The 15,942-nt window shown below is 33.9% G+C and overlaps 2 pseudogenes; one reads left to right on the forward strand and one right to left on the reverse strand.

Moving 5' to 3' along the window:
• The first annotated feature begins 5,982 nt into the window (after window positions 1–5,982).
• Window positions 5,983–11,370, forward strand: LOC101248995 (calcineurin B-like protein 7; annotated as a pseudogene).
• Window positions 11,371–12,627: 1,257 nt separating this feature from the next.
• Window positions 12,628–14,916, reverse strand: LOC138337699 (aladin-like; annotated as a pseudogene).
• Window positions 14,917–15,942: the final 1,026 nt, after the last annotated feature.

Consider the following 15,942-nt stretch of genomic DNA (forward strand, 5'->3'; position numbering starts at 1 on the left):
ACTTGATGAGATTAGAAGTAAATGAGAAGGGAGGATTGTTGGCTTCTGTGGAGGCAAGATCTTCCTTTCTTGACAAGATTAAGGGAAGACAGTTTGATGATGAGAAACTAAGAAGAATCCAAGAAAAAGTATTGCGAGGGGAGGCTAAGGAAGCACAAATCGATGAGGAAGGTGTTTTGAGAATCAAGGGAAGGGTATGTGTACCCCGCGTCGATGATTTGATCAACACTATTCTGACAGAGGCTCATAGTTCAAGGTATTCTATACATCCGGGTGCAACTAAGATGTATCGTGACCTAAAACAACACTTTTGGTGGAGTAGAATGAAGCATGACATTGTGGATTTTATTGCCAAATGTCCAAACTGTCAACAAGCAAAGTATGAACACCAAAGGCCCGGAGGAACACTTCAGAGAATGCCTTTTCCGGAATGGAAATGGGAAAGAATTGCAATGGACTTTGTGGTTGGCCTTCCGAAGACAATGGGTAAGTATGACTCCATTTGGGTGATTGTTGATAGGCTAACTAAATCTGCTCATTTCATTCCGGTCAAGGTGACTTACAATGCAGAAAAGTTAGCCAAACTTTACATCTCGGAAGTGGTGCGATTGCATGGGGTTTCACTATCCATCATATCAGATAGAGGTACGCAGTTTACTTCTAAGTTTTGGAAAACATTGCATGCGGAATTGGGTACTAGGTTGGACCTTACTACTGCGTTCCATCCTCAGACCGATGGTCAGTCTGAAAGGACGATTCAAGTGTCGGAGGATATGCTTCGTGCGTGCGTGATAGAGTTTGGTGGTCATTGGGATAGCTTCCTACCCTTAGCGGAGTTTTCATACAATAATAGCTATCACTCAAGTATTGATATGGCTCCATTCGAAGCATTCTATGGTAGGAGATGTAGGTCTCCGATTGGTTGATTTGATGCATTTGAGGTTAGGCCTTGGGGTACTGACCTTTTGCGAGATTCGATGGAAAAAGTGAAGTCTATTCAAGAAAAGCTTCTAGCGGCGCAAAGTAGACAAAAAGAATATGTAGATCGAAAGGTTAGAGACTTAGAGTTCATGGAAGGTGAACAAGTCTTGTTGAAAGTTTCGCCCATGAAAGGGGTGATGCGGTTTGGAAAAAGGGGTAAACTAAGTCCAAGGTACATTGGACCATTTGAAGTACTCAAGCGAGTAGGGGAGGTGGCTTATGAGTTAGCCTTGCCCCCAGGGCTGTCCGGAGTACATCCGGTATTCCATGTGTCGATGTTGAAAAGATACCACGGGGATGGAAACTACATTATCCGTTGGGATTCAGTTTTGCTTGATGAGAACTTGTCTTATGAGGAGGAGCCTGTTGCTATTTTAGATAGAGAAGTTCGCAAGTTGAGGTCACGAGAGATTGCATCCATCAAGGTGCAATGGAAGAATCGACCGGTTGAAGAAGCCACTTGGGAGAAGGAGGCGGATATGCGAGAAAAATACCCACATCTGTTTACAGATTCAGGTACTCCTTTTCGCCCTTGTTTTCCTTATTTTGATCGTTCGGGGACGAACGATGGGTAAATTGGTATCTAATGTAACGACCCGTTTAGTCGTTTTGAGCAACAGACTTCAATTCTGGAAAAACTGGCAGAAGCGACGGACCCCACGACGGAACGTCATGGGCACGACGGACCGTCGCAGGGTCTCGTTTCAAAACACTTAGAAAATCTAAAATTGGGTACTGAAAATTGACTCTCTGAACTTTGTGACGGAATGGCAAGACGGACCGTCACAGGTGTGACGGACCGTCACAGACTCTTCAGAGAAATTGAGTCTCTGAACTATGCGACGGACAGCAGGACGGACCGTCGCAAGCGGGATGGCCCGTCACGGTTTGCGTAATCCCAGTTGGAGTCGGATTTCTAGTTAAGTTTTAAGGGACGTTTTTGACTATTCTTGCCTTAATTATAAAGTTCGTGGGTTTATATTAATAACTCAAATTCTTGGGGGTTAAAAGAGGTAACCCTAAGTTAATTAGTGGGGTATTATTGCCATCTTTTATTCTTAATTATATACTAATTAGGGTAAAAGAAAGAGGGTTTGAATAAGAAAAATAGAAAGAACGAAGAGGTCATTCTGAAGAGGACATTTTGTAAGAAAAAAGGTACTTTGACAAGACATAGCCACAAGGTCTGTACAGATATATATATATATATATATATATATATATATATATATATATATATATATATATATTTAATTTTTAACCAATTCTAAAATAAGGTGTATATGTAACAAGATTGGTACATGTAATTTGTATGCACCACCTTGATGGGAGTGTTAGAATCACAGAAATAATCTATAGCTTATGTGCAACTAAGGTAGCTAGCTTGATTTAGTCCTAGGTTTACTTTATTTTAATTAGGAATTGATTTATATTGACTAGATACTAATTTTTTTTCTATTTAAGACATGTATATTTAGTTGTTTAAACTCCCAAAGCTTGCACAAATAATCAAGTTGAATTCTCTCTCAAGCTCATGTCCTCTCAAAATCAAATAATCAGTTATAAAAAAAACAAAAAAGTTTACTATTGGAGTATGTCTTGTAATATATTTAAAATATTTATACTCAAGACAATAACATATTAAATTCGATTAATGAAAAAATAATAAGAAAAAAACGAATTGAAAACTTAATAAGTAAACATTAATTTAAAATTTTAAAATATTCTTTTTCTAAAATTTCACATTTGGCACGTCATTAAATAAGTATAAAAAAATGATATTTTCAACTATAATGATCATAAAAAATAACTTCATAAAGTTAAGTGAGTTTTGAAAAACAAAAAATGTGAGTAATTATAAAATTAAAGAAAATGATCAACTATATCATCAAATTTTGGAAAAAAAATTATTCATCTCATATGTTAAAAGTTTGGCAAATCTATACAATTTTTAAAGGTTCATGCACGTCATTATTATTAACGTGAAATGATATAATAATCAATTTTTCAACGAATGACATGGAATTTAGGGATGTACATCCCAAACTAAACTCGTAAAATTTAGATTTTCAACTTCGGTTTTTCGCGGTTTCTCAGATTTGCTGATTTTTTCAGGTTCTTTCGATTAATATACTTTTAGACATATAATTGTCTTGTGTTTTAAATATTTCTTTAATCTACCAAAATATATTTTACTAATGTATTTTTTAAGAAAATGACGCAAAATATAATATGAGTGGTGACATGAAATATTCAACAAAAATAATAATGAAATTACATAAAATAAATATTACACATAAATAAGTTAAAATAAAAATGACCATAATTTTAAAGCACTAAATCATGCAAAAATAAGTCTAATAAATATTAATCATATGATTAAATATTAAATAAGACAAAGTAAGTTTATGTATTTTAATGAAGTTAAGGATCCGACTCCTCTTCATTTTTCTTCTCTTCATTTTTTTCAAATTCTAGCTTGGATTGGAGACATGTGTCATATTTTAGAATTAATGGTTCAGATTTAATGTCACGACCCAAAATCGAGCCGCGACTGGCACCCACACTTACCCTCCTATGTGAGCGAACCAACCAATCTAAACCTTAACATTTCAATGTAATATCAACATAAAGTAATGCGGAAGACTTAAACTCATTAATAAAAACCGATTCAATAACTATTATTTTCCAAAATCTGGAAGTCATCACCACAAGAACATCTATGATCAAATTACTAACTAAAAATGTCCAAGAAGCTAAAAATACATAAGAAGCTAGTCCATGCCGGAAGTTCAAGGCATTAAGACATGAAGAAGAAGATCCAGTCCAAGCTAGAAGCATTAGCTCACCCTGAATTTCCGATGTAGTAAAGACTGGCTTGAATTACTGTTGAGTCGAAGACGACGGCACGTTTGCTGCACCCCACAAATAACAAAGAAGAAAATATAAAAGTAGGGGTCAGTACAAAACACGAGCACTGAGTAGATATCATCGGCCAACTCGAAATAGAAAACAATATATATTAAGCAATATCATAAAATCAACTATGATACTCAACATGTAGCAACAACAAGTACTATATCATTAACAATTATTGTCAAGTTCACACATGAGGACTCAAGCCTCAATACCATACTCATTTGGGAATTAGATTCATTAAATTGAGTATATTAGCATCTTGCAAGATTCATTATATTTATTCCTTTCGTGTCGGTACGTGACACTCCGCTCCATATACTATCCTGGTGTCGGAACGTGACACTCCGATCCTCATTCTATCCTGGTACCGGAACGTGGCACCCGATCCATATACTATCCTGGTGTCGGAACGTGACACTCCGATCCTCATTCTATCCTGGTACCGGAACGTGGCACCCGATCCATATACTATCCTGGTGTCGGAACATGACACTCCGATCCTCATTCTATCCTGTACCAGAACGTGGCACCCGATCCTCTATCTCTATCCTGGTACCGGAACGTGGCACCCGATCCCCTGATCTCACCACTTTCGTTCGTCAAGCCTTCTTTTATACCAAGGTATCATCATTAACAAAGTAGATTAGGGTTTCTTTTCAAGATTTGGGATTCAATAGCTTCATCATGCTTATTTATTCACAATTTCATAATCATATTCATGCAAGCATACAATTAAGCATATAGAAGGGTTTACAATACTACTAACACATATCATTCGCTATTAAGAGTTTACTACGAATAGTGTGAAAACCATAACCTACCTCCACCGAAGAATTTTGATCAAGCAAGCAATTTCCCAAAGCTTTCTTCTTCTTCTCGTTCGATCGATCCCCTCTCTCTCTCTCTTGTTCTTTCTATTTTCTTTATTCAAACCCTCTTTCTTTTACCCTAATTAGCATATAATTAGAATGAAAGATGACAATAATAACCCACTAATTAACTTAAGGTTACCTCTTTTAACCCCCAAGTAATTAGACTTATTAACCTTAACCCTCTAACTTTATAATTAAAGTAGGAATAGTCCAAAACGACCCTTAAAACGTGTAAAGAAATCCGACCCAAACTGGGATTACGCAACCTGCGACGGCCCGTCGTGCCTGCGACGGTCCGTCCTGCAGGTCGTCGCAAGGTTCAGAGACTCAATTTCCACCAAAGAGTCTGTGATGGTCCGTCCCGCCATTCCGTTACAAAGTTCAGAGAGTTGATTTTCAGTACCCAATTTCAGATCTTCTAAGTGTTTTGAAACGAGACCCTGCGACGGTCTGTCGTGACCATGACGGTCCATCGTGGGGTCCGTCGTCTCAGCCAATTTTGCAGAAATAAAATCTGCTGCTCAAAACGACTAAATAGGTCGTTACATTTAATTGATTAAAATAAAGTCCTAATCATAGTTATTTACTTCCATATATTAATATATTTTCTTCTTAATATTTTTACAATCTAACAATTGTAGATTTATATTATATTTTTTTCAATAAATATATTTAAAAGAATTTCTTTCTTAATTACTTAACTAATTTTTTGCTATTTTTTACTTTTGAACTGACTCTATAGATTATAATTTTGTATCGCCAATTTCTTATATGTCACATTAATAATCATATAAATAAAGGGTTATTAATGGCCACAACTTATAAATATAATTAAGAAAAGTTCAGTCGACTCAAACTATTTCAAAGCTGAAGAAAAAAAATATATTTAACTATGATTTTTTTTAGTGGTGATCACTTATATGTTTAATATTATTTATATGATGGGTTTTTTTTATCAATCCATATAATGTGAACCGTTTCATTTTAGGATTTATGTTATTATATTATATAAAAAAATCAACAAAAAATTACCTAAGTCTACGAAAAGAAATTCTTTGAAATATATTTAGAAAAACTATAATGTAAATCTAGAATTGTTGGATTGTAAAAATATTTACGAAGCAAATATATAAATATATGGAAGTAAATAACTATGGTTAGGACTTTATTTTAATCAATCGGATCTTAACTATTAATTCTAAACTATGACATGTGTCTCCAATCCAGACTAGAACTTGGGAAAAATGGAGAGGAGTCGGATTCTGAAGTAAAGGTATGCAGATATTCGAAACAAGAGTTCGATATCTGCAAAGTAAAAAATATCAAGAGTTGTGAATTATGAATGTTTTTGGTTTCAACGACTAAAGTTGTCACAAAAGTAGTATTTGCCGTCTCTTAGAGTTTCGAGTGCCAAAATAGAATACTATCGATTTCATCACTCCCGAAATGCGTTAATTGGTGGAGAGTTTTCGGTTTCAAATTTGGAGTCTTTTGAGGATTCAAGGTCCTAATTAAGTTGAAAATTTGTGAAACTTTAACATTTGGGTTGACTTTGGTCAATATTCGAGGTTCGAATGGTTGGATTGGATGACTATTTAAATTTTTTAGGTTTATTAGAGTAGTTTAAAATGAATTTGGATGATTATTTTTATTTTTGAGATTATTTTCAAACAGATTTTATAAAATAGTGAAAGAAGAGGGGAATTAATCAATGTATAAAGTATTCCACTGAATATTACTTAGTTATTAGTTTTTCTAGGTTGATCAAATTGTATATTTTCAAGACTAATTAACTAGTCTATCAAAGGTATAATAAGAATAATACCATAATTTATGCAATGATTTTATAAAATGATAAGTATTATGGTTCAATTATTTATCAAAAAGAATGACATATAAAAAGAAACGGATGAAGTACTATTCTTTTGCAATATTTAGATGACTTATATTTAATAATAATTATTTGATAAAATTATTCGTAATGCTTCTCAATCTCTATATCAAAGTTGTAATATGGACAATTATTATTGACAAAGTAAGTAAAATACACATTTTCATATCTGTTCCTACTCCTGGTCGAATATAAATCTCTCATTATTGAGCATTATAAAGTCAACAATTCTTTTTTAAAAAAATATTGTTAAAGCAATGATATAATATAAAATTTGAGTTTGGCCGTACCATAATTTGTTTTCTCCATCAGTATTGAAAGCAATTAATTTGTTCGTACGTATTTTATTTCCCTTTGAAAGAGTAAATAGGAACTTAACAGAAAGAAATAGGTAATTTTGGTACATCGGCCTTATAATACAATTGTTTCCTTGTTTTTAATCATCAAGTAAAAATGACTAACAAGTAGGTAGTTAATTATATTGTCTAGAATAATTCTAATTTCGTAAGTGAAAAGTGAAATAAATAATTTGCTTCAAATTATTACCAACTATATTATATGGCAAGAAATTTCCAACACCTCAACCGACTAAAAGTAATATATTATATCTTCTCTTTTCGAGTTTAAACTATATAGAACAAAAAAAATAGACTGACGATACTAACCTATGTACGTATGTAATCCTTTTAATAATGTCAATTGTCAACTATTATTCTTAGGAAATTGGAGGGTCACAATGTCAAAAATGGAGACAAGTGAGGCTTACACGTATGTAACTATATTAATTAATTACTAACATGGTACATTGATAGGAGTGTGTCACCCTCAACAAGAGGTCTCGGGTTTGAGACTTGGTGATGGAGAGAATTCTAATGGGAGCGTCATCCCGAAATGGGATCTGCAAATTGCGATTCGAATTTAGCCAGTGTTCAAATTTGAGCTCCAAAAACTGGATGAAAAACAAAAAAAAAAACTACATTAATTAATTAATTACTGCATAAAATACTACTAATAATGTAACTATAATAATGCATAAATAAAATACTAATACTAATGGAACTACATTAATTCTTAAAATATTACTAATAATGTAATTGAATAAACATTATGAATTAGAAAGAGCATCTATTATTAGTTGGTATTACGTAAGATGACTAATTGCACGAAATCATTTACCTAATAATGAATCTTACTTTTCCACTATCAAAAGGTTTTTTTCTTAAAAAAAAAATAGATAGTGAAGACATCATCAGAAGACACATTTTATTTTAAGATTGTACATAAGGACTTGATTCATCACTGAATAAACCTCAAATAAGCGCTAATATTCACATCCAAGAGGTTAGTTCATTTCTTCTTATCTCTCGCAGTCTTTGTTCTTCTTTCTAGCTTCTTAATCATTATGGGTATTTGTTTGTGTTACAAATATTTCTATAATCATGGTATCATCTAGGTCACCTTCTGAGTATTTGTTTGTGTTACTATTTGTTTGTTGTTGCCAGTCTTTCGAGCATAGAAACTTTCAAGATGTTCTCGTAGAGTTTGAGTGTGTCTTTCGAGAAATATAGTTCAACACATTATCGTCGATCCATTGCCTAATGAATACACAAACTTGTCTGTGCAACAGATTCCACTCTTCATCTGTTTTATTATCAGGCTTTACAGTGGTAAATACTGGTTTGTAAAATTTTTTAACATAAAACAGATCTTCCATTTTCCCTTTTCAAATGACATGATTAACACCATTCAAAGTAATCGTTCTACCTGTGTTGGTTTCATCGTTTTGCCCAAAAAAATATTGTTATCGCAAATCAAAGTTAATCTTTTATGACGTGGAAGTTCAGACTATGTTGCAACCACATAACATACTCAGATAAAATCTTGGCTCTGATACCAGTTTGTTAAGAAAACGCAGATAAACACAAAAATATATATGGTAAAAGTAATGGAAATAAAATGGGAAAAATGACGACCCCAAGTCAGAGAGAAAAATCATTTTGAGAGCAAACTGAAGTATTCCATAGACTATACAGGAAAAATAGTCTGTGAAGAAAAATAGAGTGTGAACAATATCTTAGTAAGATGGAACCAAAAGAGTTTTGTCTATTTTGAGTGTGGAGTAGTCATTTTGAGTATTATATACATGACTACACAGTGTAAAATTCCTTACTATAGTGATATCAGTTGCTCCTCTTGGCCCGTAATTTTTTCCTTATTTAGACGGGTTTCCACGTAAAATTCTTGGTGTCATTATTTTTTCCCATTTTATTTTCATTACTTTTACCATATATATATTTGTATTACAAATACTTTTATAATCATGGTATCATCTAGGTCAGCTTTTGAATATAACTCTAATAATTTTATACATACACTTTTTATCTAGCTTACAGATACAAGTAATTTATTTTCTACTTTCATGTTTGTGCGTTTGTGCGATTCTACTATATTCCCTTAAATATCCTGTTTGAATTAGTTTTTGGCTTATCACTTATAGGCCAAAAGTTATATGTTATAACTTTTGAATTATTTTTATTATTTTCGTGTAGAATCAAATGTTGTTCAAAAATACTCTACCTCTATGAGGTAATAACAAAGTTTGAGTATACTCTATTCTTCACATAGAGAAACCCCTAGTACGGAGCTCTTCTCCCTTAGGTCACACATAGTGCATATCCAAATTAGTTGGGAGAGTGGATATCGGATGCCTTATGATTATACCAAAAAAAAAGGATATGGAAGCATCAATATTTAACTTTTTTCCCGTTGCATAATTGTGACAGGTGTGGTTCTTTTTAGTCCTCAACTGGATTATGCATTCTCTTAAGGACTGTTTTTGTTTGAAGAAAAGTAGACATCTGCTTGAGACCCATGATACTCTTGCTTCTGAAACTTGTTGTGAGTTAAGAAGGCCCTCTATAAATCTGAATTAGTGTTAGATATTTTTTAAATAATGATGAGTATATATAATGGAGAATATATATATATATATATATATATATATATATATTGATATCTATGGTATTGTGTTATGCTTTACTCGAGACTATGGTGTCTCTCTACCTTCACTAGGTAGGGACCCCATTTGTGAGATTACATTACATTCCCTACCCCATTTGTGAGATTACATTACATTGTTGGATATGTTATTGTAGTTGTTTATTTTAAGGTGTAATATTGGATGCAGTTAGTGTGAATGATGTGGAGGCCTTATATATTCTATACAAGAGAGTAAGCAGATCAATAATTGATGATGTTCTTATTCATAAGGTATGAAAATAATTAATTAAGAAGTAAGCACAAGTTTTGAGATGCAATTAATAAGTAATGTAGTTGAAATATATGCAGGAAGAGTTTGTGCATGTACTTTTCAGCTGCAGCCACAGGCAGAATCATTTTGCAGATAGAGTAAGTAATTCATAGTGGCTTCATCACCCTCTACCCAACCCTACCCAACCCCCGGATATATAACTCATTCCTTATTGTTGCAGTTGTTTGACGTATTTGATGTTAAGCGTAATGGAATTATTGAATTTTGAGAATTTGTTCGATCACTTAGCATATTCCATCCAAAGGCTCCTCAACAAGACAAAATCACATGTACGAAGTACGATATATTGCTACATGTCTAAAACATACAGTTTTCCCTGCTAACATTAAAATAAATTCTTGTGGAATGTATGCAGTTGCATTTAAAGTGTATGACTTGAAGAACACCGGATACATAGAACGCGATGAGGTAAACAATTGTCTATACTCTGAACTATCATGTCACTTTTGTTTCTTTAATCTGAGTTCACATTCTTCGTGTACTACATAATAGACGGGTTTAACATAAAAGAAATTAGATCGATAAGTGTTGCTTAATGTGTGGTATATATATATATATATACACATATATGTAATTAGAATTCAGAAAAGGGTAAAAGTTGTCCTTGAACTTAGTAAAATGGTTTTAATTTACTTTACTTTGAGATTTACCCTTGCCATCATCAAATGGATTAGATTTGCCCATATTTTGACTAAACACGTAGAGAAAAAAAGGTCAAAACTATCGTTCAACTAATGTAAAATGGACGTGTATATAATGTTGTAGGTGAAGGACATGGTATTGGCTATCCTCGAAGAGTCAAAATTGACACTAGCAAATGACACCATTGAAGCAATGGTCCATAAGGTAAACAAAAAAAATACTCTTATGCATTTCATCGATTGCTATATATAGTATGATTAGTGCAGACATGGGGGTGTATGGGTTCGGACGAACCTGATAGCTTTTATGTAGACCCTCCTCATATTTGTAGTAGAAAATTAAGTAATAACTTTTGAACTCCTAAAAAAACTGATTGACAACAACTCAATGATAAGGAAGGGGAAGGCAAAATTAGAACCTCTAAACTCACTACGCTTCTGTGCAGACTATTGAAGAAGCAGATCTAAATGGTGATGGACGGATTGATCCGAAGGAGTGGAAGGAATTAGTAAGGAGATATCCTTCTTTGATAAAGAATATGACCCTCCCATACTTAGAGTGAGTGAGTTATATTTTTAGGAGTAATTCTCAAGTTCTAATAATTTGGATGATGAACGTACTCTAATTAATACTCTTTATCTAATTCAATGGCCGGCAGGGAAGTAACTGTACTATTTCCATGCTTTTTCATGACAAGTAAAGTTCGAGACTCACAATTGGTATTTGGAAACTGATGCATCGCTACAAACAATTATCGATCATCAACAAATTTAGAGATTGTTCTTCTTTCTGATATTATATGGTTGTTTGATAAACTCATAATCCTGTCATTATATCTATTTTATTTTACCATTCTGACAAAATATTTTGGCGTTAGAGTCTTAAAACATGTGAATCTGGAATGGCTCATTGTTTATGTATTAATTGCTAAGTTTAATCCAATATAACGTATTGATTTCATTTTAATTTTCATCCAAATAGGTTGTTTATAAACTATTTGGTTTATTATAGTGAAAATTATGTTGAAGTATTCAAGTACTTATAGCTTAGATTGGTTAATTATGTAATTTGTATAGTAGTCCGCTCATGTGAGTTGTTAGTCGGTTAGAATATTATCAGCTTGTTAGGAGCAGTTACAGATTTAGCTTCATATTACATGTACATATATATACTCCACTTGCGGTAGATAATTCAATACAGTTTTCATTTTTTTCAAATTGCATCTTCATTCTCCCAATAATGGAGTCGATTACTCCATTGAAGCTCAACATTGAGTTGGTTTGAATTTGATAAATTACACGAGTCGACAAACATTACTCATTTATTATTCAACAATGTTACAATTTGAATTAGTCACCGTGTTTAGCTATAGCTTAATATAGTTTATTATTAATTACGAAACCACGAAAAGAATTTATACGAAGAGGGAAAAAAAGCATTTCCAAATTCACATGTCCATTTATACAAATCTAATTTTTTTCTCCCCTTTCTTCATTCTCTGATTCTCTCCTAAAATAACTCATTTTTATTTATTTTGAAGTTGATGGCAGGCTAATACCTATTGCCATTAAGCAAAATCAAGTTACAAAGCAGTTTAATTTGCTTAATTTTTGCCTAATTTTAGTGTAAGGTTGGCATGTATGGAATGTCTACTGTCATCTAAAAGTTGCTCAGATTTTCTAAAAACACCACTGTATTCATATCAAATTCTTCAAATATGCATAATATGTTTGAACTTTGAAGGATCAAATAACAAATGCGATAGACGTTTTCATATAAAATTCCATGTTAGTCTGTTTGAGAAAACATGATCTATTTCTTTTTTTGGGTAACATTTTAAATCAACTTTTCTTTAAAGTCATAAGATTAAATGACAGTTTCGTACATTTCACATAATTTTAATTTAAAACCACAAGATTAATAATCTTCTTTATTTTCTTAAACTTCGTGTCAAGACGGGGTTAATGGTTGAAGAATGGAAAAAGAGGAAATACAAGAGAATATTTGTTACTAGACTATGGTTAAGTAAAAAGTGTGGAAAACACAGTATAACAATTTTTAATCTGGTGTCAATTATATACAAAGTAGATAAAACAACGTAAAGAGGATCATCAGTCAAATAGAGTAGCCCTAAACTTCATTTCATTTTGCTTGTCACAACCAAATTTACTAAAAAGAAGCTTTTACATGTCTCATTTTTACTTAATCTTCATTTTTAACATATGCTACAATCACTGGTTGCAAAGTGAATGGAACCCAAGGTTGAAGATTCAGAGAAAGCAATGAGTATTCTACTACCATCAGGATCCCAAGCTGCTCCCATGACAAAACCATTAGTTGAGGACCATGGTTCTGATGTCCATGTATTAGTCTCCCAGAGATAGAATGTCCCATCAAATTTTGCAGAGAAGAAATAATCTCCTGATGGGGACCATCTCAATAAGGAGATGCCCCCTAAGCCACGTCGAATAGGTGTTCCCACTCCTTGAGCAACATCCCAATTGATGAATGAAGAGCTCTCAAATGAAGCTGACGCCAAATACTTCCCGTTTGGGCTCCAGGAAAGGGCAGTAATTTGTTCTTGTTCAGGACTTAGAAGGAAGTCTACAAGAGTCCATTTAGTTCCTGAGCCTCTAGAAAGAGTACCCAATGTGACATCTGATCTCACTGAAGCTGTATTGCCCGGAAATGAAGCAGCCCAAATGCAAATGCCGCCCTTGCAGGCCACAGCAAGTGCCCTCCCACCATTTGGCCGCCATGAAAGACTTCTAACATCTTTTTGGGAGTCATTGATCAAAACGCAAGGACTCCCTCCCTCAGAATCTTCATAATCACGTATTCTCACCTGATGTTGTCCGGAAATAAAGGCTAATATATGCTTGTGCTGGTGCCAATCAAGAACATGGAAATCAACATCTTGTAACAATTTTACATCAATGGGGTGAAAAAAGTGCCTCAGCAAACTAGTAGAGACTGCCTACAATGCTACCCAAAGTAGGCCACTCTTCCTCTGATCGGCACCTTGTTCAGAGCTCAGTGTACTCAACAAATTTTCTGATTGAAAAGGAACTGGATTGAATATAATTCCAAGAACCTTGCCATAGGTTTCCTTAGCTGCATCATCAGAGAGTTCATCTGCAGTAATGAGGTCTCGATTGATTTCACAGATGGTAACTTCACCTGGTTGAGGAATTGACGGCATGCTTTTCAAGCAACAGAGAGAGAGACAGGGTTTATGGTTTCTATTTTGGGTTGATTTCTGCCAGCTCTTCACCTTCTCTAAACATGCCTTGCAGAAGGGACAACTGAAAAAAATTCATCAGAGCTTTAAACACAAACACCATGCTAACTCAAAAGGCAGACCATAGAAACCCCAGAGATCAGGGTTAACCAATTAAAGAAAAAGATAAAGAAAGAAAAAAATCCAAGAGAAAAAGATTGAATGGACAAAGTATAAAGAAAAAAAACAAAGGAAGAGAACAATCCAAGAGAAAAAATTTGTATGGCCAAAGTATATCTTGCCAGCTATGTCGTGACCAAGAATGGGAATTATTTAGATGAAGGAGACTAGAGTGGTGGCCTTAGATCAATATAAATGGAGAAACATGGACAGTGAGGAAATAAACCTTACAATAAGGCAACAACACAGAGAGCAGCTAACATCAGAACCAGGTTTACTGATCACACCAGCAGAAAGTATTAACATTAAGAAGCAGGGAACCAACAAAAGTCTACTGCACAGAAGCCTTCAGAGTTACAACAAAATATATAACAGAAGTCAAAGGAACAGACACTGAACCTTTTTACGCGATGGAACTTCTGAAAGTCACTCAAAACTCTCAACATTACCCAAAGATGAAGCTAAAAGAAATTATACCCAGATTCAAAAGACAATATACAAGAGTGAAGCCCCAACCTTATTCAACTATAGCAATCCAGATGCAGTGCACCATGACAAGGTATGTTATTATGCAATACACAAAATTACAGGACATACACTAGTTCCAAATGTCTCCAATGCTCAGTATGCTCTAGAGAGTTAGCTCATATGCCATCCTCAAGAATTTCAGAAGCCGGTCAAGTTAGTTCAGTTACTCCCGAAGAGAATACGCTTTAGTGGATTTATATGTGCTAAACCTAGAATTATATTGAAAACAATGGCACAGTCGATGACAATTTTCACTGTCTCAATTAGAGTTAAAAGCAGATGATTGCAACAACCATGAGAAATTCATCCCATTATACATTAGGGGGAGTATGTAGGTAATTCACACATTGAGATGTATTGCAATTCAAAGGACAAGTATGCACAATATATCAAAGAAGACTATATGTGTTCCATTAAACACACATCAGCACTTCCATATTACACCTTCAAGAAATTCTTAAGCTATTAAACGAAGATGCCCCGGAGAGTGTGAGGGCGAGTAGCTTGCCTTGACACAACAATAAACATTGTCCTTTGACGACTTGTAGTCACGGATTTGAGGTGTGGATTAACCTATTTGTAGAAGTATGTATAGTAGGTATAAAATAACTCTACTTATACCCCCACATTATCTAAGATACCCAAACGTGACTACAAGGCCTTCTTTCATTAAGAATGTATCAGACATGAAGGGATAGTACTAGAACAACACAATGTCAAGAAAACAGACACCTATTAAGCACTGGCCAACTGATTAAACCCACAATGCAAAGTGCTATGTATGGGTCTAGCTAGTATTCAATGAGCATTGATGCAAAACCTATTTGTAATCCAAAATACGAAGCAGAGTTGAAGTGAGCATTTTTCTGGCAATTCAAAAAACTCGGAAAACACAAATAATGTAAACATTATGTATGCCTAAACACGAGGATAAAAAAGATATCACAAATAATGATCAGGATAAGAGGAACACCAAAAAAAAGATACATGAAACCTTAACTAAATTACAAACAGCTTATTGCACTCCTACAATTATGCAACTTGTTATTAAGAAGAAAAATGTGTTATATGTACTAATACATCAATACATAGCTGGTAAGAAGCTATTTTTGGTTAACGCCAACAAGACTTAGGACGAACACAAGGTTGTACCAAAAGTAAAGTGAATGGTACCAAGAGGGTTGATTTGGTAATTTGACTCCTGGCTTTCTAACTAATATGTATATACATCTGTGAAACACGTGTTCTAGATACGTTATATATACGGTTCCTTTTCATCCATTCTCTGTCCCAAGAAAAAAATGCTCTACAAAATGGAAGGGTTTTGCAAGCCCCTCTATGAAATTCTCAGTTAAACAAGGTATGCAGTGTTAATTCC

This window comes from Solanum lycopersicum, chromosome 8, assembly GCF_036512215.1.
Source record: "Solanum lycopersicum chromosome 8, SLM_r2.1".
Taxonomy (NCBI): domain Eukaryota; kingdom Viridiplantae; phylum Streptophyta; class Magnoliopsida; order Solanales; family Solanaceae; genus Solanum; species Solanum lycopersicum.